Below are 21,852 nucleotides of genomic sequence, written 5' to 3' on the forward strand. Positions count from 1 at the left end.
AGTGAGTCATGCAGTGAATCAGTCAGTGAGAGTGAGCCAGTCAGTGAGAGTGAGTCAGTCAGTGAGAGTGAGTCAGTCAGTTAGAGTGAGTGAGTCAGTGAGAGTGAGTCAGTCAGTGAGAGTGAGTGAGTCAGTGAGAGAGAGATTGAGTCAGTGAGAGTGACTCAGTCAGTGAGAGTGAGTTTCAGTCAGTGAGAGTGAGTCTCAGTCAGTGAGAGTGAGTGAGTCAGTCAGTGAGAGTGAGTGAGTCAGTCAGTGAGAGTGAGTGAGTCAGTCAGTGAGAGTGAGTCAGTCAGTGAGAGTAAGTGAGTCAGTCAGTGAGAGTGAGTGAGTCAGTCAGTGAGAGTGAGTGAGTCAGTCAGTGAGAGTGAGTGAGTCAGCCAGTGAGTCAGCCAGTGAGTCATGCAGTGACTCAGTCAGTGAGAGTGAGCCAGTCAGTGAGAGTGAGTGAGTCAGTGAGAGTGAGTCAGTCAGTGAGTGAGAGTCACTGAGTCAGTGAGAGTCAGTGAGTCAGTTAGAGTGAGTGAGTCAGTGAGAGTGAGTGAGTCAGTGAGAGTGAGTGAGTGAGTCAGTGAGAGTGAGTGAGTGAGTCAGTGAGAGTGAGTAAATCATTGAGAGTGAGTGAGTCAGTGAGAGTGAGTGAGTCAGTGAGAGTGAGTGAGTCAGTCAGTGAGAGTTAGTGAGTCAGTCAGTGAGTGTGAGTGAGTCAGTCAGTGAGAGAGAGAGAGAGTCAGTCAGTGAGAGTGAGTCAGTCAGTGAGAGTGAGTGAGTCAGTCAGTGAGAGTGAGTCAATCAGTGAGAGTGAGTCAGTCAGTGAGAGTGAGTCAGTCAGTGAGAGTGAGTGAGTCAGTGAGAGAGAGTGAGTCAGTGAGAGTGAGTCAGTCAGTGAGAGTGAGCGAGTCAGTCAGTGAGAGTGAGTGAGTCAGTCAGTGAGAGTGAGTGAGTCAGTGAGAGTGAGTGAGTCAGTCAGGGAGACTGAGTCAGTCAGTGAGAGTGCGTGAGTCAGTCAGTGAGAGTGAGTGTCAGTCAGTGAGAGTGAGTGTCAGTCAGTAAGAGTGAGTGTCAGTCAGTGAGAGTGAGTCTCAGTCAGTGAGAGTGAGTGAGTCAGTCAGTGAGAGTAAGTGAGTCAGTCAGTGAGAGTGAGTGAGTCAGTCAGTGAGAGTGAGTGAGTCAGCCAGTGAGTCAGCCAGTGAGTCAGCCAGTGAGTCATGCAGTGACTCAGTCAGTGAGAGTGAGCCAGTCAGTGAGAGTGAGTCAGTCAGTGAGAGTGAGTCAGTCAGTTAGAGTGAGTGAGTCAGTGAGAGTGAGTCAGTCAGTGAGAGTGAGTGAGTCAGTGAGAGAGAGATTGAGTCAGTGAGAGTGACTCAGTCAGTGAGAGTGAGTTTCAGTCAGTGAGAGTGAGTCTCAGTCAGTGAGAGTGAGTGAGTCAGTCAGTGAGAGTGAGTGAGTCAGTCAGTGAGAGTGAGTGAGTCAGTCAGTGAGAGTGAGTCAGTCAGTGAGAGTAAGTGAGTCAGTCAGTGAGAGTGAGTGAGTCAGTCAGTGAGAGTGAGTGAGTCAGTCAGTGAGAGTGAGTGAGTCAGCCAGTGAGTCAGCCAGTGAGTCATGCAGTGACTCAGTCAGTGAGAGTGAGCCAGTCAGTGAGAGTGAGTGAGTCAGTGAGAGTGAGTCAGTCAGTGAGTGAGAGTCACTGAGTCAGTGAGAGTCAGTGAGTCAGTTAGAGTGAGTGAGTCAGTGAGAGTGAGTGAGTCAGTGAGAGTGAGTGAGTGAGTCAGTGAGAGTGAGTGAGTGAGTCAGTGAGAGTGAGTAAATCATTGAGAGTGAGTGAGTCAGTGAGAGTGAGTGAGTCAGTGAGAGTGAGTGAGTCAGTCAGTGAGAGTTAGTGAGTCAGTCAGTGAGTGTGAGTGAGTCAGTCAGTGAGAGAGAGAGAGAGTCAGTCAGTGAGAGTGAGTCAGTCAGTGAGAGTGAGTGAGTCAGTCAGTGAGAGTGAGTGAGTCAGTCAGTGAGAGTGAGTCAATCAGTGAGAGTGAGTCAGTCAGTGAGAGTGAGTCAGTCAGTGAGAGTGAGTGAGTCAGTGAGAGAGAGTGAGTCAGTGAGAGTGAGTCAGTCAGTGAGAGTGAGCGAGTCAGTCAGTGAGAGTGAGTGAGTCAGTCAGTGAGAGTGAGTGAGTCAGTGAGAGTGAGTGAGTCAGTCAGGGAGACTGAGTCAGTCAGTGAGAGTGCGTGAGTCAGTCAGTGAGAGTGAGTGTCAGTCAGTGAGAGTGAGTGTCAGTCAGTGAGAGTGAGTGTCAGTCAGTGAGAGTGAGTCTCAGTCAGTGAGAGTGAGTGAGTCAGTCAGTGAGAGTAAGTGAGTCAGTCAGTGAGAGTGAGTGAGTCAGTCAGTGAGAGTGAGTGAGTCAGCCAGTGAGTCAGCCAGTGAGTCATGCAGTGACTCAGTCAGTGAGAGTGAGCCAGTCAGTGAGAGTGAGTCAGTCAGTGAGAGTGAGTCAGTCAGTGAGTGAGAGTCAGTGAGTCAGTGAGAGTCAGTGAGTCAGTTAGAGTGAGTGAGTCAGTGAGAGTGAGTGAGTCAGTGAGAGTGAGTGAGTCAGTGAGAGTGAGTGAGTGAGTCAGTGAGAGTGAGTAAATCATTGAGAGTGAGTGAGTCAGTGAGAGTGAGTGAGTCAGTGAGAGTGAGTGAGTCAGTCAGTGAGAGTGAGTGAGTCAGTCAGTGAGTGTGAGTGAGTCAGTCAGTGAGAGAGAGAGAGAGTCAGTCAGTGAGAGTGAGTCAGTCAGTGAGAGTGAGTGAGTCAGTCAGTGAGAGTGAGTGAGTCAGTCAGTGAGAGTGAGTCAATCAGTGAGAGTGAGTCAGTCAGTGAGAGTGAGTCAGTCAGTGAGAGTGAGTGAGTCAGTGAGAGAGAGTGAGTCAGTGAGAGTGAGTCAGTCAGTGAGAGTGAGCGAGTCAGTCAGTGAGAGTGAGTGAGTCAGTCAGTGAGAGTGAGTGAGTCAGTGAGAGTGAGTGAGTCAGTCAGGGAGACTGAGTCAGTCAGTGAGAGTGCGTGAGTCAGTCAGTGAGAGTGAGTGTCAGTCAGTGAGAGTGAGTGTCAGTCAGTGAGAGTTAGTGTCAGTCAGTGAGAGTGAGTCTCAGTCAGTGAGAGTGAGTGAGTCAGTCAGTGAGAGTGAGTGAGTCAGTCAGTGAGAGTGAGTGAGTCAGTCAGTGAGAGAGAGAGAGTCAGTCAGTGAGAGTGAGTCAGTCAGTGAGAGTGAGTGAGTCAGTCAGTGAGAGTGAGTGAGTCAGTCAGTGAGAGAGAGTCAGTCAGTGAGAGTGAGTCAGCCAGTGAGAGTGAGTGAATCAGTGAGAGAGAGAGTGAGTCAGTGAGAGTGAGTCAGTCAGTGAGAGTGAGCGAGTCAGTCAGTGAGAGTGAGTGAGTCAGTCAGTGAGAGTGAGTGAGTCAGTGAGAGTGAGTGAGTCAGTCAGAAAGACTGAGTCAGTCAGTGAGAGTGCATGAGTCAGTCAGTGAGAGTGAGTGTCAGTCAGTGAGAGTGAGTGTCAGTCAGTGAGAGTGAGTGTCAGTCAGTGAGAGTGAGTCTCAGTCAGTGAGAGTGAGTGAGTCAGTCAGTGAGAGTGAGTGAGTCAGTGAGAGTGAGTGAGTCAGTCAGTGAGAGTGAGTCAGTCAGTGAGAGTGAGTGAGTCAGTCAGTGAGAGTGAGTGTCAGTCAGTGAGAGTGAGTCTCAGTCAGTGAGAGTGAGTGAGTCAGTCAGTGAGAGTGAGTGAGTCAGTCAGTGAGAGTGAGTGAGTCAGTCAGTGAGAGTGAGTCAGTCAGTGAGAGTGAGTGAGTCAGTGAGAGAGAGAGTGAGTCAGTGAGAGTGAGTCAGTCAGTGAGAGTGAGCAAGTCAGTCAGTGAGAGTGAATGAGTCAGTCAGTGAGAGTGAGTGAGTCAGTGAGAGTGAGTGAGTCAGTCAGGGAGACTGAGTCAGTCAGTGAGAGTGCGTGAGTCAGTCAGTGAGAGTGAGTATCAGTCAGTGAGAGTGAGCGTCAGTCAGTGAGAGTGAGTGTCAGTCAGTGAGAGTGAGTCTCAGTCAGTGAGAGTGAGTGAGTCAGTCAGTGAGAGTGAGTGAGTCAATGAGAGTGAGTGAGTCAGTCAGTGAGAGTGAGTCAGTCAGTGAGAGTGAGTGAGTCAGTCAGTGAGAGTGAGTGTCAGTCAGTGAGAGTGAGTGTCAGTCAGTGAGAGTGAGTGTCAGTCAGTGAGAGTGAGTGTCAGTCAGTGAGAGTGAGTGTCAGTCAGTGAGAGTTAGTGTCAGTCAGTGAGAGTGAGTCTCAGTCAGTGAGAGTGAGTGAGTCAGTCAGTGAGAGTGAGTGAGTCAGTCAGTGAGAGTGAGTGAGTCAGTCAGTGAGAGAGAGAGAGTCAGTCAGTGAGAGTGAGTCAGTCAGTGAGAGTGAGTCAGTCAGTCAGTGAGAGTGAGTGAGTCAGTCAGTGAGAGAGAGTCAGTCAGTGAGAGTGAGTCAGCCAGTGAGAGTGAGTGAATCAGTGAGAGAGAGAGTGAGTCAGTGAGAGTGAGTCAGTCAGTGAGAGTGAGCGAGTCAGTCAGTGAGAGTGATTGAGTCAGTCAGTGAGAGTGAGTGAGTCAGTGAGAGTGAGTGAGTCAGTCAGAAAGACTGAGTCAGTCAGTGAGAGTGCATGAGTCAGTCAGTGAGAGTGAGTGTCAGTCAGTGAGAGTGAGTGTCAGTCAGTGAGAGTGAGTGTCAGTCAGTGAGAGTGAGTCTCAGTCAGTGAGAGTGAGTGAGTCAGTCAGTGAGAGTGAGTGAGTCAGTGAGAGTGAGTGAGTCAGTCAGTGAGAGTGAGTCTCAGTCAGTGAGAGTGAGTGAGTCAGTCAGTGAGAGTGAGTGTCAGTCAGTGAGAGTGAGTCTCAGTCAGTGAGAGTGAGTGAGTCAGTCAGTGAGAGTGAGTGAGTCAGTCAGTGAGAGTGAGTGAGTCAGTCAGTGAGAGTGAGTCAGTCAGTGAGAGTGAGTGAGTCAGTGAGAGAGAAAGTGAGTCAGTGAGAGTGAGTCAGTCAGTGAGAGTGAGCAAGTCAGTCAGTGAGAGTGAATGAGTCAGTCAGTGAGAGTGAGTGAGTCAGTGAGAGTGAGTGAGTCAGTCAGGGAGACTGAGTCAGTCAGTGAGAGTGCGTGAGTCAGTCAGTGAGAGTGAGTATCAGTCAGTGAGAGTGAGCGTCAGTCAGTGAGAGTGAGTGTCAGTCAGTGAGAGTGAGTCTCAGTCAGTGAGAGTGAGTGAGTCAGTCAGTGAGAGTGAGTGAGTCAATGAGAGTGAGTGAGTCAGTCAGTGAGAGTGAGTCAGTCAGTGAGAGTGAGTGAGTCAGTCAGTGAGAGTGAGTGTCAGTCAGTGAGAGTGAGTGTCAGTCAGTGAGAGTGAGTGTCAGTCAGTGAGAGTGAGTGTCAGTCAGTGAGAGTTAGTGTCAGTCAGTGAGAGTGAGTCTCAGTCAGTGAGAGTGAGTGAGTCAGTCAGTGAGAGTGAGTGAGTCAGTCAGTGAGAGTGAGGGAGTCAGTCAGTGAGAGAGAGAGAGAGTCAGTCAGTGAGAGTGAGTCAGTCAGTGAGAGTGAGTGAGTCAGTCAGTGAGAGTGAGTCAGTCAGTGAGAGTGAGTCAGCCAGTGAGAGTGAGTGAATCAGTGAGAGAGAGAGTGAGTCAGTGAGAGTGAGTCAGTCAGTGAGAGTGAACGAGTCAGTCAGTGAGAGTGAGTGAGTCAGTCAGTGAGATTGAGTGAGTCAGTGAGAGTGAGTGAGTCAGTCAGAGAGACTGAGTCAGTCAGTGAGAGTGCGTGAGTCAGTCAGTGAGAGTGAGTGTCAGTCAGTGAGAGTGAGTGTCAGTCAGTGAGAGTGAGTGTCAGTCAGTGAGAGTGAGTCTCAGTCAGTGAGAGTGAGTGAGTCAGTCAGTGAGAGTGAGTGAGTCAGTGAGAGTGAGTGAGTCAGTCAGTGAGAGTGAGTCAGTCAGTGAGAGTGAGTGAGTCAGTCAGTGAGAGTGAGTGTCAGTCAGTGAGAGTGAGTCTCAGTCAGTGAGAGTGAGTGAGTCAGTCAGTGAGAGTGAGTGAGTCAGTCAGTGAGAGTGAGTCAGTCAGTGAGAGTGAGTGAGTCAGTCAGTGAGAGTGAGTGAGTCAGTCAGTGAGAGTGAGTCAGTCAGTGAGAGTGAGTGAGTCAGTGAGAGAGAGAGTGAGTAAGTGAGAGTGAGTCAGTCAGTGAGAGTGAGCAAGTCAGTCAGTGAGAGTGAATGAGTCAGTCAGTGAGAGTGAGTGAGTCAGTGAGAGTGAGTGAGTCAGTCAGGGAGACTGAGTCAGTCAGTGAGAGTGCGTGAGTCAGTCAGTGAGAGTGAGTGTCAGTCAGTGAGAGTGAGTGTCAGTCAGTGAGAGTGAGTGTCAGTCAGTGAGAGTGAGTGAGACAGTCAGTGAGAGTGAGTCAGTCAGTGAGAGTGAGTGAGTCAGTCAGTGAGAGTGAGTGTCAGTCAGTGAGAGTGAGTCTCAGTCAGTGAGAGTGAGTGAGTCAGTCAGTGAGAGTGAGTGAGTCAGTCAGTGAGAGTGAGTCAGTCAGTGAGAGTGAGTGAGTCAGTCAGTGAGAGTGAGTGAGTCAGTCAGGGAGACTGAGTCAGTCAGTGAGAGTGCGTGAGTCAGTCAGTGAGAGTGAGTCAGTCAGTGAGAGTGATTCAGTCAGTGAGAGAGAGAGTGAGTAAGTGAGAGTGAGTCAGTCAGTGAGAGTGAGCAAGTCAGTCAGTGAGAGTGAATGAGTCAGTCAGTGAGAGTGAGTGAGTCAGTGAGAGTGAGTGAGTCAGTCAGGGAGACTGAGTCAGTCAGTGAGAGTGCGTGAGTCAGTCAGTGAGAGTGAGTGTCAGTCAGTGAGAGTGAGTGTCAGTCAGTGAGAGTGAGTCTCAGTCAGTGAGAGTGAGTGAGTCAGTCAGTGAGAGTGAGTGAGTCAATGAGAGTGAGTGAGTCAGTCAGTGAGAGTGAGTCAGTCAGTGAGAGTGAGTGAGTCAGTCAGTGAGAGTGAGTGTCAGTCAGTGAGAGTGAGTGTCAGTCAGTGAGAGTGAGTCATTGAGAGTGAGTGAGTCAGTGAGAGTGAGTGAGTCAGTGAGAGTGAGTGAGTCAGTCAGTGAGAGTGAGTCAGTCAGTGAGTGTGAGTGAGTCAGTCAGTGAGAGAGAGAGAGCGAGTCAGTCAGTGAGAGTGAGTCAGTCAGTGAGAGTGAGTGAGTCAGTCAGTGAGAGTGAGTGAGTCAATCAGTGAGAGTGAGTCAGTCAGTGAGAGTGAGTGAGTCAGTGAGAGTGAGTCAGTCAGTGAGAGTGAGTGAGTCAGTGACAGAGAGAGTGAGTCAGTGAGAGTGACTCAGTCAGTGAGAGTGAGTTTCAGTCAGTGAGAGTGAGTCTCAGTCAGTGAGAGTGAGTGAGTCAGTCAGTGAGAGTGAGTGAGTCAGTCAGTGAGAGTGAGTGAGTCAGTCAGTGAGAGTGAGTCAGTCAGTGAGAGTGAGTGAGTCAGTCAGTGAGAGTGAGTGTCAGTGAGAGTGAGCGAGTCAGCCAGTGAGAGTGAGTGAGTCAGTCAGGGAGACTGAGTCAGTCAGTGAGAGTGCGTGAGTCAGTCAGTGAGAGTGAGTGTCAGTCAGTGAGAGTGAGTGTCAGTCAGTGAGAGTGAGTGTCAGTCAGTGAGAGTGAGTCTCAGTCAGTGAGAGTGAGTGAGTCAGTCAGTGAGAGTAAGTGAGTCAGTCAGTGAGAGTGAGTGAGTCAGTCAGTGAGAGTGAGTGAGTCAGCCAGTGAGTCAGCCAGTGAGTCGTGCAGTGACTCAGTCAGTGAGAGTGAGCCAGTCAATGAGAGTGAGTCAGTCAGTGAGAGTGAGTCAGTCAGTGAGTGAGAGTCAGTGAGTCAGTGAGAGTCAGTGAGTCAGTTAGAGTGAGTGAGTCAGTGAGAGTGAGTGAGTCAGTGAGAGTGAGTGAGTCAGTGAGAGTGAGTGAGTGAGTCAGTCAGAGTGAGTAAATCATTGAGAATGAGTGAGTCAGTGAGAGTGAGTGAGTCAGTGAGAGTGAGTGAGTCAGTCAGTGAGAGTGAGTGAGTCAGTCAGTGAGTGTGAGTGAGTGAGTCAGTAAGAGAGAGAGAGAGTCAGTCAGTGAGAGTGAGTCAGTCAGTGAGAGTGAGTGAGTGAGTCAGTGAGTGAGAGTGAGTGAGTCAGTCAGTTAGAATGAGTCAATCAGTGAGAGTGAGTCAGTCAGTGAGAGTGAGTGAGTCAGTGAGAGTGAGTGAGTCAGTGAGAGAGAGAGTGAGTCAGTGAGAGTGAATCAGTCAGTGAGAGTGAGTGAGTCAGTCAGTGAGAGTGAGTGAGTCAGTGAGAGTGAGTGAGTCAGTCAGGGAGACTGAGTCAGTCAGTGAGAGTACGTGAGTCAGTCAGTGAGAGTGAGTGTCAGTCAGTGAGAGTGAGTGTCAGTCAGTGAGAGTTAGTGTCAGTCAGTGAGAGTGAGTCTCAGTCAGTGAGAGTGAGTGAGTCAGTCAGTGAGAGTGAGTGAGTCAGTCAGTGAGAGTGAGTGAGTCAATCAGTGAGAGTGAGTGAGTCAGCCAGTGAGTCAGCCAGTGGGTCAGTCAGTGACTCAGTCACTGAGAGTGAGCCAGTCAGTGAGAGTGAGTCAGTCAGTGAGTGAGAGTCACTGAGTCAGTGAGAGTCAGTGAGTCAGTTAGAGTGAGTGAGTCAGTGAGAGTGAGTCAGTCAGTGAGTGTGAGTGAGTCAGTCAGTGAGAGAGAGAGAGTCAGTCAGTGAGAGTGAGTCAGTCAGTGAGAGTGAGTGAGTCAGTCAGTGAGAGTGAGTGAGTCAGTCAGTGAGAGTGAGTCAATCAGTGAGAGTGAGTCAGTCAGTGAGAGTGAGTCAGTCAGTGAGAGTGAGTGAGTCAGTGAGAGAGAGAGAGTGAGTCAGTGAGAGTGAGTCAGTCAGTGAGAGTGAGCGAGTCAGTCAGTGAGAGTGAATGAGTCAGTCAGTGAGAGTGAGTGAGTCAGTGAGAGTGAGTGAGTCAGTCAGGGAGACTGAGTCAGTCAGTGAGAGTGCGTGAGTCAGTCAGTGAGAGTGAGTGTCAGTCAGTGAGAGTGAGTGTCAGTCAGTGAGAATGAGTGTCAGTCAGTGAGAGTGAGTCTCAGTCAGTGAGAGTGAGTGAGTCAGTCAGTGAGAGTAAGTGAGTCAGTCAGTGAGAGTGAGTGAGTCAGTCAGTGAGAGTGAGTGAGTCAGCCAGTGAGTCATGCAGTGACTCAGTCAGTGAGAGTGAGCCAGTCAGTGAGAGTGAGTCAGTCAGTGAGAGTGAGTCAGTCAGTGAGTGAGAGTCAGTGAGTCAGTGAGAGTCAGTGAGTCAGTTAGAGTGAGTGAGTCAGTGAGAGTGAGTGAGTCAGTGAGAGTGAGTGAGTCAGTGAGAGTGAGTGAGTGAGTCAGTGAGAGTGAGTAAATCATTGAGAGTGAGTGAGTCAGTGAGAGTGAGTGAGTCAGTGAGAGTGAGTGAGTCAGTCAGTAAAAGTGAGTGAGTCAGTCAGTGAGAGTGAGTAAGTCAGTCAGTGAGAGTGAGTGAGTCAGCCAGTGAGTCAGCCAGTGAGTCAGCCAGTGACTCAGTCAGTGAGAGTGAACCAGTCAGTGAGAGTGAGTCAGTCAGTGAGAGTGAGTCAGTCAGTGAGAGTCAGTGAGTCAGTGAGAGTCAGTGAGTCAGTGAGAGTGAGTGAGTCAGTGAGAGTGAGTGAGTCAGTGAGAGTGAGTGAGTGAGTCAGTGAGAGTGAGTGAGTGAGTCAGTGAGAGTGAATGAGTCATTGAGAGTGAGTGAGTCAGTGAGAGTGAGTGAGTCAGTGAGAGTGAGTGAGTCAGTCAGTGAGAGTGAGTCAGTCAGTGAGTGTGAGTGAGTCAGTCAGTGAGAGAGAGAGAGAGAGAGAGTCAGTCAGTGAGAGTGAGTCAGTCAGTGAGAGTGAGTGAGTCAGTCAGTGAGAGTGAGTGAGTCAATCAGTGACAGTGAGTCAGTCAGTTAGAGTGAGTGAGTCAGTGAGAGTGAGTCAGTCAGTGAGAGTGAGTGAGTCAGTGAGAGAGAGAGTGAGTCAGTGAGAGTGACTCAGTCAGTGAGAGTGAGTTTCAGTCAGTGAGAGTGAGTCTCAGTCAGTGAGAGTGAGTGATTCAGTCAGGGAGACTGAGTCAGTCAGTGAGAGTACGTGAGTCAGTCAGTGAGAGTGAGTGTCAGTCAGTGAGAGTGAGTGTCAGTCAGTGAGAGTTAGTGTCAGTCAGTGAGAGTGAGTCTCAGTCAGTGTTGGAAGGCGGACCCCGAGGAGTCGGTGCGACCACCAAGGGGGGGCCCTCACACTGCACGAAGTAGCCGAGCGCTGCCGAGAAGTCTCCTGAGAGATCCTTCTCCTATCACGTCCTAGCACAGTAACACCACCACACAGGACTCAAGGAGGTTGTCTTGTGACAAGCAATTCTTTATCAGCAATAAAAAGGTTACGGGGTCAATATTTACACGAAGGGATCGAGGGATCCACCAAAAGTCTCAGTGTCTCTTTGGAAGGGTCGGGGTAGCGGGACAGTCTTTGGCAGGAATGCGGTACGAGGGTACCTGGGGCCCAGTTCTTATCCTCAAGCTGGAGGACCTCCGGATCTCGGAGGGGTTGAGCCGCGACGGCGTCAGCAGGGCTCTGGCGTACAGTTCGTGGAGAGCCGCGATCCAATCAGCAGGGCTCTCAAGATGGTTTCTGCTCAGCTCGAGCCGCGACGTCGTCAGCAGGGCTCCGAGGGAGGTTTCAGCGAGGTTGGGCCGCGACGGCGTCAGCAGGGCTCCGATGTTCCAGGTGGTTCAGAAAGGGTTCACAGGAAGGAGCCGCGACGCAGTCAGCAGGGCTCGTGATGGTTCCGACAAGAGTTCTTCTCCGTAGGGTCAGCCGCGATTCAATCAGCAGGGCTCTCGACTCCGGGATACAACTCCCGAGCTGTGGTGGGGTCGCCCCAGATATAGGTCTGGAGCCCTTTGATGTCCGGACCTATGCGCCCGAGGGGGCGGAGTGGCCGGGTGGAGGTGGCCAGACGCCCAGCAGGAGAGGCGCCAGGCCCATGGGAGTTGCAGGGCGATCACACCTCGAGAGGGGAGGACAGTTGGGGGTCCCATCGATACTGTCCTCCGCCGGGGGCGATGAATGGTTCCTGCGGCACCCCCTGGCTAGTTCGTGGTGCCTCGATGTCGGGGCTTCGCTGGGGTCGAGGCCGGGTTGAGCGGGGTCGCGCCGGCTGGTGCACGGTGTGACATGGATGCCAACAAGATGGCGGAGCCACGAGGAGTATGCGTCCACGTGCAGCTCCGGGTGAAGGGCCTTGGTGCAGTTCAGACGGGTGGCCCGTGACGGCCGGGGCGGGGAACGGGCACAATCCAGGGGGTTAAGGACCACGCCACGAGGCCGGGTCCAACAGGCGTCCCCCCCAGCCGAAGGCATGGAGAGTCACCCATCTCCTTGGGGATTCTCCTCGTCAAGGCGGAAGAAGCGGGACAGGCCGTCGGCGTTGGCGTGGTCATTGCCGGGCCGGTGTTCGACGTCAAAGTCCATCCCTTGTAGCGAGATGGACCACCGCAGCAGCTTGGGGTTCTCGCCCCGCATTTGCATTAGCCATTGCAAGGGCCGGTGGTCGGTCTGGACCCGGAAGTGGGTGCCAAAGAGGTAGGGCCGGAGCTTCTTGAGGGCCCACACCACAGCGAAGGCCTCACGCTCAATAGTGCTCCAGCGTTGCTCTCGGGGCAGTAGTCGTCGGCTGATGAAGGCCACTGGTCGGTCGAGCCCCTTTTCGTCGGCTTGGGATAGGACGGCCCCGATCCCATACTCGGAGGCGTCCGTCTGTACCACGAACTCCTTCTGGTAGTCCGGGGCCTGCAGCACCGGAGCAGTACACATGGCTGTCTTTAGGGTGTCGAAGGCTGTTTGGCAGCGGGGTGTCCAGTGTACCTTCTTGGGCTGTTTTTTGGACGTTAACTCTGTGAGGGGGCCAACAATGCTCCCATAGTCCCGGATAAACCGCCGGTAGTATCCGGTGAGGCCCAGGAAGGCCCGGACAGCGGTCTGGGTAGTGGGGGGTTCCCAGGTCTGGATGGCATCTATCTTTGCTTGGAGGGGGGCCACCTGCCCGCTCCCCACTTGATGGCCCAGGTAGGTCACGGATCCGTGGCCGATTTGGCATTTGCTGGCCTTGATTGTGAGCCCGCCCCGCTGAAGGGCGGCCAGGACGGCCTTCAGGTGGAGAAGGTGCTCGGCCCAGTGGTTGCTGTACACGGCAATGTCATCTAAGTAGGCCGCGCTGAAGGCCTCAAGCCCGGCCAAAACCTTGTTCACCAGTCTTTGGAAGGTGGCCGGGGCGTTCTTCATTCCGAAGGGCATCACCCGAAAGTGGTGATGCCCATCCGGGGTCGAAAAGGCGGATCTTTCTTGGGTGCCGGGGGTGAGCTGGATTTGCCAGTACCCGGCGGTGAGGTCCAGCGTGCTCAAGTAGCGAGCGGCCCCTAGGCGGTCGATGAGTTCGTCGGCTCGGGGTATCGGGTGTGCGTCTGTCTTGGTTACTGCATTCAGGGCTCGGTAGTCCACGCAGAATCGCAACTCCGGGGGGTGACCGGGAGCTGCGGCCTTGGGCACCAGGACGACAGGGCTGGCCCACAGGCTGTCGGAAGGCTCGATGACCCCCAGGGCCAGCATCTTCGCTACTTCGGCCTGGATGCAGGCCCGCACTCGGTCAGGCACCCGGTAGGCTCTGTGTCGTATGGGGGGGCTCTCCCCGGTGTCGACATCGTGGACGCACCAGTGGGTCACCCCCGGGGTGAGAGAGAAGAGGGCTGCGTAGTCCCGCAGTAATTGCTGGCAGTCGTTGCGCTGTTCCGGGGTCAGGGACGAGGCGAGTTGGACCCCTTCGATCGATCCATCGTGAATGTCGGATTGCAAGAGGTCGGGCAAGGGCTCGGAGTCGTCCTCGCCCCCTTCGTCAGTCGCCAGCAGCAGGCTCAGTTCGGTCCGAGCGAAGTGGGGTTTTAGCCTGTTAGCATGTAGGACCCGGAGGGGGTTCCGGGGGGACTCCAGATCGACCAGGTAGGTGACGGGACTTTTCTTCTCCACCACCTTGAAGGGCCTGGTCCACTTGTCCTGGAGGGCGCCGGGTTCGACCAGGGCCATGACCCATACTTTCTGTCCTGGCTCGAATTCTATAGTAGAGGTGTTGCGATCGTACCACCGCTTCATGTCCTCCTGGCTGGCCTCGAGGTTGGCTTCGGCCATGGCTCGGAACCTGCGGGTCTGGTTTCGGAGGGTCAGGAGGTATCGGTAGACGTCAGGAGGGGCTCCTCGGGGCTTCATCTCCCAGCCCTCCTTGACCAGGCTGAGCGGTCCGCGGACCGGGTGTCCATACAATAGTTCAAACGGGCTGAACCCCAGGGACTTCTGCGGGACCTCCCGATAGGCAAACAGGAGGCAGGGCAGCAGGACATCCCATTTCCGCCTGAGGGGTTCTTCCAGGCCCTGGATCATCCCTTTTAATGTTCGGTTGAACCGCTCAACCAGTCCGTTCCCCTGAGGGTGATAGGGGGTCGTGAACTTGTATGTGACCCCGCACTGTTGCCACAGAGACCGCATGTACCTGGAGATAAAGTTCGTGCCGCGGTCGCTCACCACTTCGCTGGGGAATCCCACTCGGGAGAAGATCCCCATCAAGGCCCGGCCTACTACAGGGGCCATTATAGTTCTTAGCGGGTCCGCCTCCGGGTACCTGGTGGCGTGGTCCACGAGGACCAGGATGAAGCGGTAGCCCAGGGCGGTTTGGGGGTCCAGGGGTCCCACAATATCGACCCCGACCCGTTCGAACGGGGTGCTGACGGCTGGAAAGGGCTGGAGGGGGGCCTTGACCCGACCCCCCGTCTTTCCGCTGGCTTGGCAGGTCTGGCAGGACCGGCAGTGGTTGTCCACATCTCTCCGCATCCGGGGCCAGTAGAAGTGGGTCACCAGACGACTGTACGTTTTGTCTTGCCCCAAGTGTCCGGCGAGGGGCACATCATGGGCCAGGTGGAGAAGGAACTCCCGGAAGCGGAGGGGGACCACCAACACGCGGCTGGCCCCGAGTTCTGCTACTTTCTGTTCACTGTACAACAGGCCCTCGGTCCAGTAGATCCAGTGGGTGCCGGTCTGGTCACCGTTGGCTTGCGCGGTCGCCTGTTGTCGGACCCCTTCGAGAGAGGGACAGGACTGTTGTTCTTGCTGGAACTGCTCTCGGGTGGGGTCCCTTTCGTGTCGCCATTGTGTCAGCTCTGGGAGGGCGCTCGGAGAAGCCATCTCTTCGGGGGAGGATTCGCTGGGTCCAGGGTCGGTGTCCGCCTCCTCCTCGCTGCTGGTGGGAGGGGGTGTGAGCCCCTCGGGCTGGGCGGTCCCGGAGGTCGAGGATGAGCGGGGGGCCTGGGCGGTCATGGACCGGGTGATGGCGCAGGCCCAATCAGCCAGTCCCAACATTCGGAGGTGTTCTCGTCGCTCTACTTGAGCCCAGGGGGAACTTTCCAAGTCGTTCCCCAGGAGGCAGTCGACCGGGGCGTCGTCGCGCACTGTCACCTTCAGCGGGCCCGTCACCCCTCCCCACTCGAAGGGGACCAGGGCCATCTGGCATAGGCTTTCACTGTTGTCGGCCGTCCGTACGGGGCACAGCACATTCGGTAGAATCTGCCCAGGGGTCACCAGGTGGCAGCGGACAGCGGTGATACTGGCGCCTGTGTCACGAAGGGCTTCGGCCCGTTGTCCATTGACCGTGACCTGCTGCCGGTACTTCTGGGTGTTGGTTGGGATGGGGGTGCAGGGTACCATCTCTCGGCTACCCAGGCAGACCAGGGACATGGCTGCCGGCTCCCACTCAGTGTTCTCTCGGTCGAGGGCCTCCTCTTCCTCTTCTCCTCCCCCCAAGGCGGCGGCTGTCAGCTGCCGGGGCGGGTGCCCGCCGGCCCCGTTTTTCGGTTCAGAGGGCAGGCCGGATCGCTGGCAAAGTGTCCTGTTTGTTGGCAGCCGTAGCAGGTCACTGGCGGCCGTGGTCCGGGTCGGGCCGGGCCCACCTTTCGGGCTAGGCTCGGGGAGAGATGTGGCTGCGGTGGCCCTCGAGGGGGGCTCCTGGGGGCCCCGGCGGGAGGGTCTCGGTTCCTGTTCGGCCCTCTCCCCCCACCGCGCTGGCGGGGGGGTCCGTTGGGGTTCCTCTGGTACTCCCCCATTGAGTTCCGGGGGACCCGGGAGTTGACCCATCGATCGGCCTCGACGGCAAGTTTTCGCGGGTCGGTCATTTTGCTGTCGAGGAGGTGCTGTCTCAGTTCCACGAAGCAATTGTTGGAAAGGTGTTCCCACACGATGAGGTCGACCAGCTGCCCGTAGGTGGTTACTTTGCTCCCTTTGATCCACCCTTCTAGGGCCCGACTGAAAAAGTCCACATATTCCACCCATGTGGTACCCGGGATTTTCTTGCAGTCTCTGAACCGCTGGCGGTACATTTCCGCTGTTAGCCCGTAGCGGGTGAGCAGGGCCTCCTTCATGTGATCGTAGGAGGTCATCACCTCCTACGGTAGCTGGAGCAGCGTGTCCCGCCCCTCACTCAGGAACCGCTCCCACAGGCCCGCGCCCCAGTCCTTTCGGGGCACCCGATGAGAGGTCATGGCCACCTCGTAGGCCTTGAACCATTGTTGGATGTCGTCATTCTTGTAATACTCCTTGACGACTTCTTTCGGGATATGTACCTTGGCCTCGGAAGGCGGTAGAGTGTCTCTAGTACTGGGGGTGTCAGTCCCTCCGTTCTTGACCTTGATCTCGAGCTCCTTGAGACTGCGCTCGTGCTCAAGAGTTAGTTTCTTTTCCTCCAACTCCCGGTGTCGTCTCTTCTCCTCTATCTCTTCTTGAAGGCGCAGCTGCTCTAGGGCCAGTTTCTTTTCTGCCAGCTGGAGTTCACCGTCCAGCCGCAGTCGGGCGAGCTCTAGCTCGTGGCTCCGGACCTTTTCCTGCTCTCGTATTTCTTCTTCGGAGAGGCCGGTTTCTAGGCTCTTTCTTCCTCCGGTTGCCGGAGTCCGTGCGGTTGCTGCGGTCTCAGTCAGGGGCAAGGGCCCTTCTTCCTGGGAGGGGCCTGCCCTGGCCTCCAACCATGCCCTCAGAGCTTTCTGCATCTCCTCTTTGGTACCTAGGCTGGTGGTTGCAATGCCTTTGTCTTTGCAGAACTGTTTCAATTCTTTGTGCGTATATTCTTCCAGCCGTTCGGGCTGGAACTCCATTGTCGCGTTGTTTTCCTGGCTGCTCATGATGCTGTTCGTTTGGATGGGTAGCTAGTGGGTACTGGCTGGTACGTACTGCGTTCGGCTCGGATCCCACCGCTGCCACCAAATGTTGGAAGGCGGACCCCGAGGAGTCGGTGCGACCACCAAGGGGGGGCCCTCACACTGCACGAAGTAGCCGAGCGCTGCCGAGAAGTCTCCTGAGAGATCCTTCTCCTATCACGTCCTAGCACAGTAACACCACCACACAGGACTCAAGGAGGTTGTCTTGTGACAAGCAATTCTTTATCAGCAATAAAAAGGTTACGGGGTCAATATTTACACGAAGGGATCGAGGGATCCACCAAAAGTCTCAGTGTCTCTTTGGAAGGGTCGGGGTAGCGGGACAGTCTTTGGCAGGAATGCGGTACGAGGGTACCTGGGGCCCAGTTCTTATCCTCAAGCTGGAGGACCTCCGGATCTCGGAGGGGTTGAGCCGCGACGGCGTCAGCAGGGCTCTGGCGTACAGTTCGTGGAGAGCCGCGATCCAATCAGCAGGGCTCTCAAGATGGTTTCTGCTCAGCTCGAGCCGCGACGTCGTCAGCAGGGCTCCGAGGGAGGTTTCAGCGAGGTTGGGCCGCGACGGCGTCAGCAGGGCTCCGATGTTCCAGGTGGTTCAGAAAGGGTTCACAGGAAGGAGCCGCGACGCAGTCAGCAGGGCTCGTGATGGTTCCGACAAGAGTTCTTCTCCGTAGGGTCAGCCGCGATTCAATCAGCAGGGCTCTCGACTCCGGGATACAACTCCCGAGCTGTGGTGGGGTCGCCCCAGATATAGGTCTGGAGCCCTTTGATGTCCGGACCTATGCGCCCGAGGGGGCGGAGTGGCCGGGTGGAGGTGGCCAGACGCCCAGCAGGAGAGGCGCCAGGCCCATGGGAGTTGCAGGGCGATCACACCTCGAGAGGGGAGGACAGTTGGGGGTCCCATCGATACTGTCCTCCGCCGGGGGCGATGAATGGTTCCTGCGGCACCCCCTGGCTAGTTCGTGGTGCCTCGATGTCGGGGCTTCGCTGGGGTCGAGGCCGGGTTGAGCGGGGTCGCGCCGGCTGGTGCACGGTGTGACGTGGATGCCAACAAGATGGCGGAGCCACGAGGAGTATGCGTCCACGTGCAGCTCCGGGTGAAGGGCCTTGGTGCAGTTCAGACGGGTGGCCCGTGACGGCCGGGGCGGGGAACAGGCACAATCCAGGGGGTTAAGGACCACGCCACGAGGCCGGGTCCAACAGTCAGTGAGAGTGAGTGAGTCAGTCAGTGAGAGTGAGTGAGTCAGTCAGTGAGAGTGAGTGAGTCAGTCAGTGAGAGTGAGTCAGTCAGTCTGAGAGTAAGTGAGTCAGTCAGTGAGAGTGAGTGAGTCAGTCAGTAAGAGTGAGTGAGTCAGTCAGTGAGAGTGAGTGAGTTAGCCAGTGAGTCAGCCAGTGGGTCAGTCAGTGACTCAGTCAGTGAGAGTGAGCCAGTCAGTGAGAGTGAGTCAGTCAGTGAGAGTGAGTCAGTCAGTGAGAGTGAGTCAGTGAGAGTGAGTCAGTGAGAGGGAGTCAGTCAGTGAGAGTGAGTCAGTCAGTGTGTGAGAGTGGGTGAGTGTCAGTGAGAGTGAGTCAGTCAGTGAGAGTCAGTCAGTGAGAGTGAGCAAGCGAGTCAGTGAGAGTGAGTCAGTCAGTCAGTGAGAGTGAGTCAGTCAGTCAGTGAGAGTGAGTCAGTGAGAGTGAGTCAGTGAGTGAGTGAGTCAGTGAGACTGAGTCAGTGAGAGTGAGTCAATTAAAGTGAGTCAGTGAGAGTGAGTCAGTGAGAGTGAGAGTGAGTGAGTCAGTCAGTGAGAGTGAGTGAGTCAGTGAGAGTGAGTCAGTCAGTCAGTGAGAGTGAGTCAGTGAGAGTGAGTCAGTCAGTGAGAGTGAGTCAGTCAGTGAGTCAGTGACAGTCAGTGAGTCAGTGAGAGTGAGTGAGTCAGTGAGAGTGAGTGAGTGAGTCAGTGAGAGTGAGTGAGTCAGTCAGTGAGAGTGAGTGAGTCATTGAGAGTGAGTGAGTCAGTGAGAGTGAGTCAGTCAGTGAGAGTGAGTCAGTCAGTCAGTGAGAGTGAGTCAGTGAGTGAGTGAGTCAGTGAGTGAGAGTGAGTGAGTCAGTGAGTGAGAGTGAGTCAATCAGTGAGAGTGAGTCAGTCAGTGAGAGTGAGTCAGTCAGTGAGAGTGAGTGAGTCAGTGAGAGAGAGAGTGAGTCAGTGAGAGTGAGTCAGTCAGTGAGAATGAGCGAGTCAGTCAGTGAGAGTGAGTGAGTCAGTCAGTGAGAGTGAGTGAGTCAGTGAGAGTGAGTGAGTCAGTCAGGGAGACTGAGTCAGTCAGTGAGAGTACGTGAGTCAGTCAGTGAGAGTGAGTGTCAGTCAGTGAGAGTGAGTGTCAGTCAGTGAGAGTTAGTGTCAGTCAGTGAGAGTGAGTCTCAGTCAGTGAGAGTGAGTGAGTCAGTCATTGAGAGTGAGTGAGTCAGTCAGTGAGAGTGAGTGAGTCAGTCAGTGAGAGTGAGTCAGTCAGTCTGAGAGTAAGTGAGTCAGTCAGTGAGAGTGAGTGAGTCAGTCAGTAAGAGTGAGTGAGTCAGTCAGTGAGAGTGAGTGAGTCAGCCAGTGAGTCAGCCAGTGGGTCAGTCAGTGACTCAGTCAGTGAGAGTGAGCCAGTCAGTGAGAGTGAGTCAGTCAGTGAGAGTGAGTCAGTCAGTGAGAGTGAGTCAGTGAGAGTGAGTCAGTGAGAGGGAGTCAGTCAGTGAGAGTGAGTCAGTCAGTGTGTGAGAGTGGGTGAGTGTCAGTGAGAGTGAGTCAGTCAGTGAGAGTCAGTCAGTGAGAGTGAGCAAGCGAGTCAGTGAGAGTGAGTCAGTCAGTCAGTGAGAGTGAGTCAGTCAGTCAGTCAGTGAGAGTGAGTCAGTGAGAGTGAGTCAGTGAGTGAGTGAGTGAGTGAGAGTGAGTCAGTGAGAGTGAGTCAATTAAAGTGAGTCAGTGAGAGTGAGTCAGTGAGAGTGAGAGTGAGTGAGTCAGTCAGTGAGAGTGAGTGAGTCAGTGAGAGTGAGTGAGTCAGTCAGTGAGAGTGAGTCAGTGAGAGTGAGTCAGTCAGTGAGAGTGAGTCAGTCAGTGAGTCAGTGACAGTCAGTGAGTCAGTGAGAGTGAGTGAGTCAGTGAGAGTGAGTGAGTGAGTCAGTGAGAGTGAGTGAGTCAGTCAGTGAGAGTGAGTGAGTCATTGAGAGTGAGTGAGTCAGTGAGAGTGAGTCAGTCAATCAGTGAGAGTGAGTGAGTCAGTCAGTGAGAGTGAGTCAGTGAGAGTGAGTCAGTGAGTGAGTGAGTCAGTGAGAGTGAGTGAGTCAGTGAGAGTGAGTCAATTAAAGTGAGTCAGTGAGAGTGAGTCAGTGAGAGTGAGAGTGAGGGAGTCAGTCAGTGAGAGTAAGTGAGTCAGTCAGTGAGAGTGAGTGAGTCAGTCAGTGAGAGTGAGTGAGTCAGCCAGTGAGTCAGCCAGTGAGTCATGCAGTGACTCAGTCAGTGAGAGTGAGCCAGTCAGTGAGAGTGAGTCAGTCAGTGAGAGTGAGTCAGTCAGTGAGTGAGAGTCAGTGAGTCAGTGAGAGTCAGTGAGTCAGTTAGAGTGAGTGAGTCAGTGAGAGTGAGTGAGTCAGTGAGAGTGAGTGAGTCAGTGAGAGTGAGTGAGTGAGTCAGTGAGAGTGAGTAAATCATTGAGAGTGAGTGAGTCAGTGAGAGTGAGTGAGTCAGTGAGAGTGAGTGTGTCAGTCAGTGAGAGTGAGTGTCAGTCAGTGAGAGTGAGTCTCAGTCAGTGAGAGTGAGTGAGTCAGTCAGTGAGAGTGAGTGAGTCAGTGAGAGTGAGTGAGTCAGTCTGTTGGAAGACGGACCCCGAGGAGTCGGTGCGACCACCAAGGGGGGGCCCTCACACTGCACGAAGTAGCCGAGCGCTGCCGAGAAGTCTCCTGTGAGATCCTTCTCCTATCACGTCCTAGCACAGAAACACCACCACACATGACTCAAGGAGGTTGTCTTGTGACAAGCAATTCTTTATCAGCAATAAAAAGGTTACGAGGTCAATATTTACACGAAGGGATCGAGGGATCCACCAGAAGTCTCAGTGTCTCTTTGGAAGGGTCGTGGTAGCGGGACAGTCTTTGGCAGGAATGCGGTACGAGGGTACCTGGGGCCCAGTTCTTATCCTCAAGCTGGAGGACCTCCGGATCTCGGAGGGGTTGAGCCGCGACGGTGTCAGCAGGGCTCTGGCGTACAGTTCGTGGAGAGCCGCAATCCAATCAGCAGGGCTCTCAAGATGGTTTCTGCTCAGCTCGAGCCGCGACGTCGTCAGCAGGGCTCCGAGGGAGGTTTCAGCGAGGTTGGGCCGCGACGGCGTCAGCAGGGCTCCGATGTTCCAGGTGGTTCAGAAAGGGTTCACAGGAAGGAGCCGCGACGCAGTCAGCAGGGCTCGTGATGGTTCCGACAAGAGTTCTTCTCCGTAGGGTCAGCCGCGATTCAATCAGCAGGGCTCTCGACTCCGGGATACAACTGCCGAGCTGTGGTGGGGTCGCCCCAGATATAGGTCTGGAGCCCTTTGATGTCCGGACCTATGCGCCCGAGGGGGCGGAGTGGCCGGGTGGAGGTGGCCAGACGCCCAGCAGGAGAGGCGCCAGGCCCATGGGAGTTGCAGGGCGATCACACCTTGAGAGGGGAGGACAGTTGGGGGTCCCATCGATACTGTCCTCCGCCGGGGGCGATGAATGGTTCCTGCGGCACCCCCTGGCTAGTTCGTGGTGCCTCGATGTCGGGGCTTCGCTGGGGTCGAGGCCGGGTTGAGCGGGGTCACGCCGGCTGGTGCACGGTGTGACGTGGATGCCAACAAGATGGCGGAGCCACGAGGAGTATGCGTCCACGTGCAGCTCCGGGTGAAGGGCCTTGGTGCAGTTCAGACGGGTGGCCCGTGACGGCCGGGGCGGGGAACGGGCACAATCCAGGGGGTTAAGGACCACGCCACGAGGCCGGGTCCAACAGGCGTCCCCCCCAGCTGAAGGCATGGAGAGTCACCCATCTCCTTGGGGATTCTCCTCGTCAAGGCGGAAGAAGCGGGACAGGCCGTCGGCGTTGGCGTGGTCATTGCCGGGCCGGTGTTCGACGTCAAAGTCCATCCCTTGTAGCGAGATGGACCACCGCAGCAGCTTGGGGTTCTCGCCCCGCATTTGCATTAGCCATTGCAAGGGCCGGTGGTCGGTCTGGACCCGGAAGTGGGTGCCAAAGAGGTAGGGCCGGAGCTTCTTGAGGGCCCACACCACAGCGAAGGCCTCACGCTCAATAGTGCTCCAGCGTTGCTCTCGGGGCAGTAGTCGTCGGCTGATGAAGGCCACTGGTCGGTCGAGCCCCTTTTCGTCGGCTTGGGATAGGACGGCCCCGATCCCATACTCGGAGGCGTCCGTCTGTACCACGAACTCCTTCTGGTAGTCCGGGGCCTGCAGCACCGGAGCAGTACACATGGCTGTCTTTAGGGTGTCGAAGGCTGTTTGGCAGCGGGGTGTCCAGTGTACCTTCTTGGGCTGCTTTTTGGACGTTAACTCTGT

The sequence above is a fragment of the Triturus cristatus genome, chromosome 1_1 (genome assembly GCF_964204655.1).
Source record: "Triturus cristatus chromosome 1_1, aTriCri1.1, whole genome shotgun sequence".
Classification (NCBI taxonomy): Eukaryota; Metazoa; Chordata; class Amphibia; order Caudata; family Salamandridae; genus Triturus; species Triturus cristatus.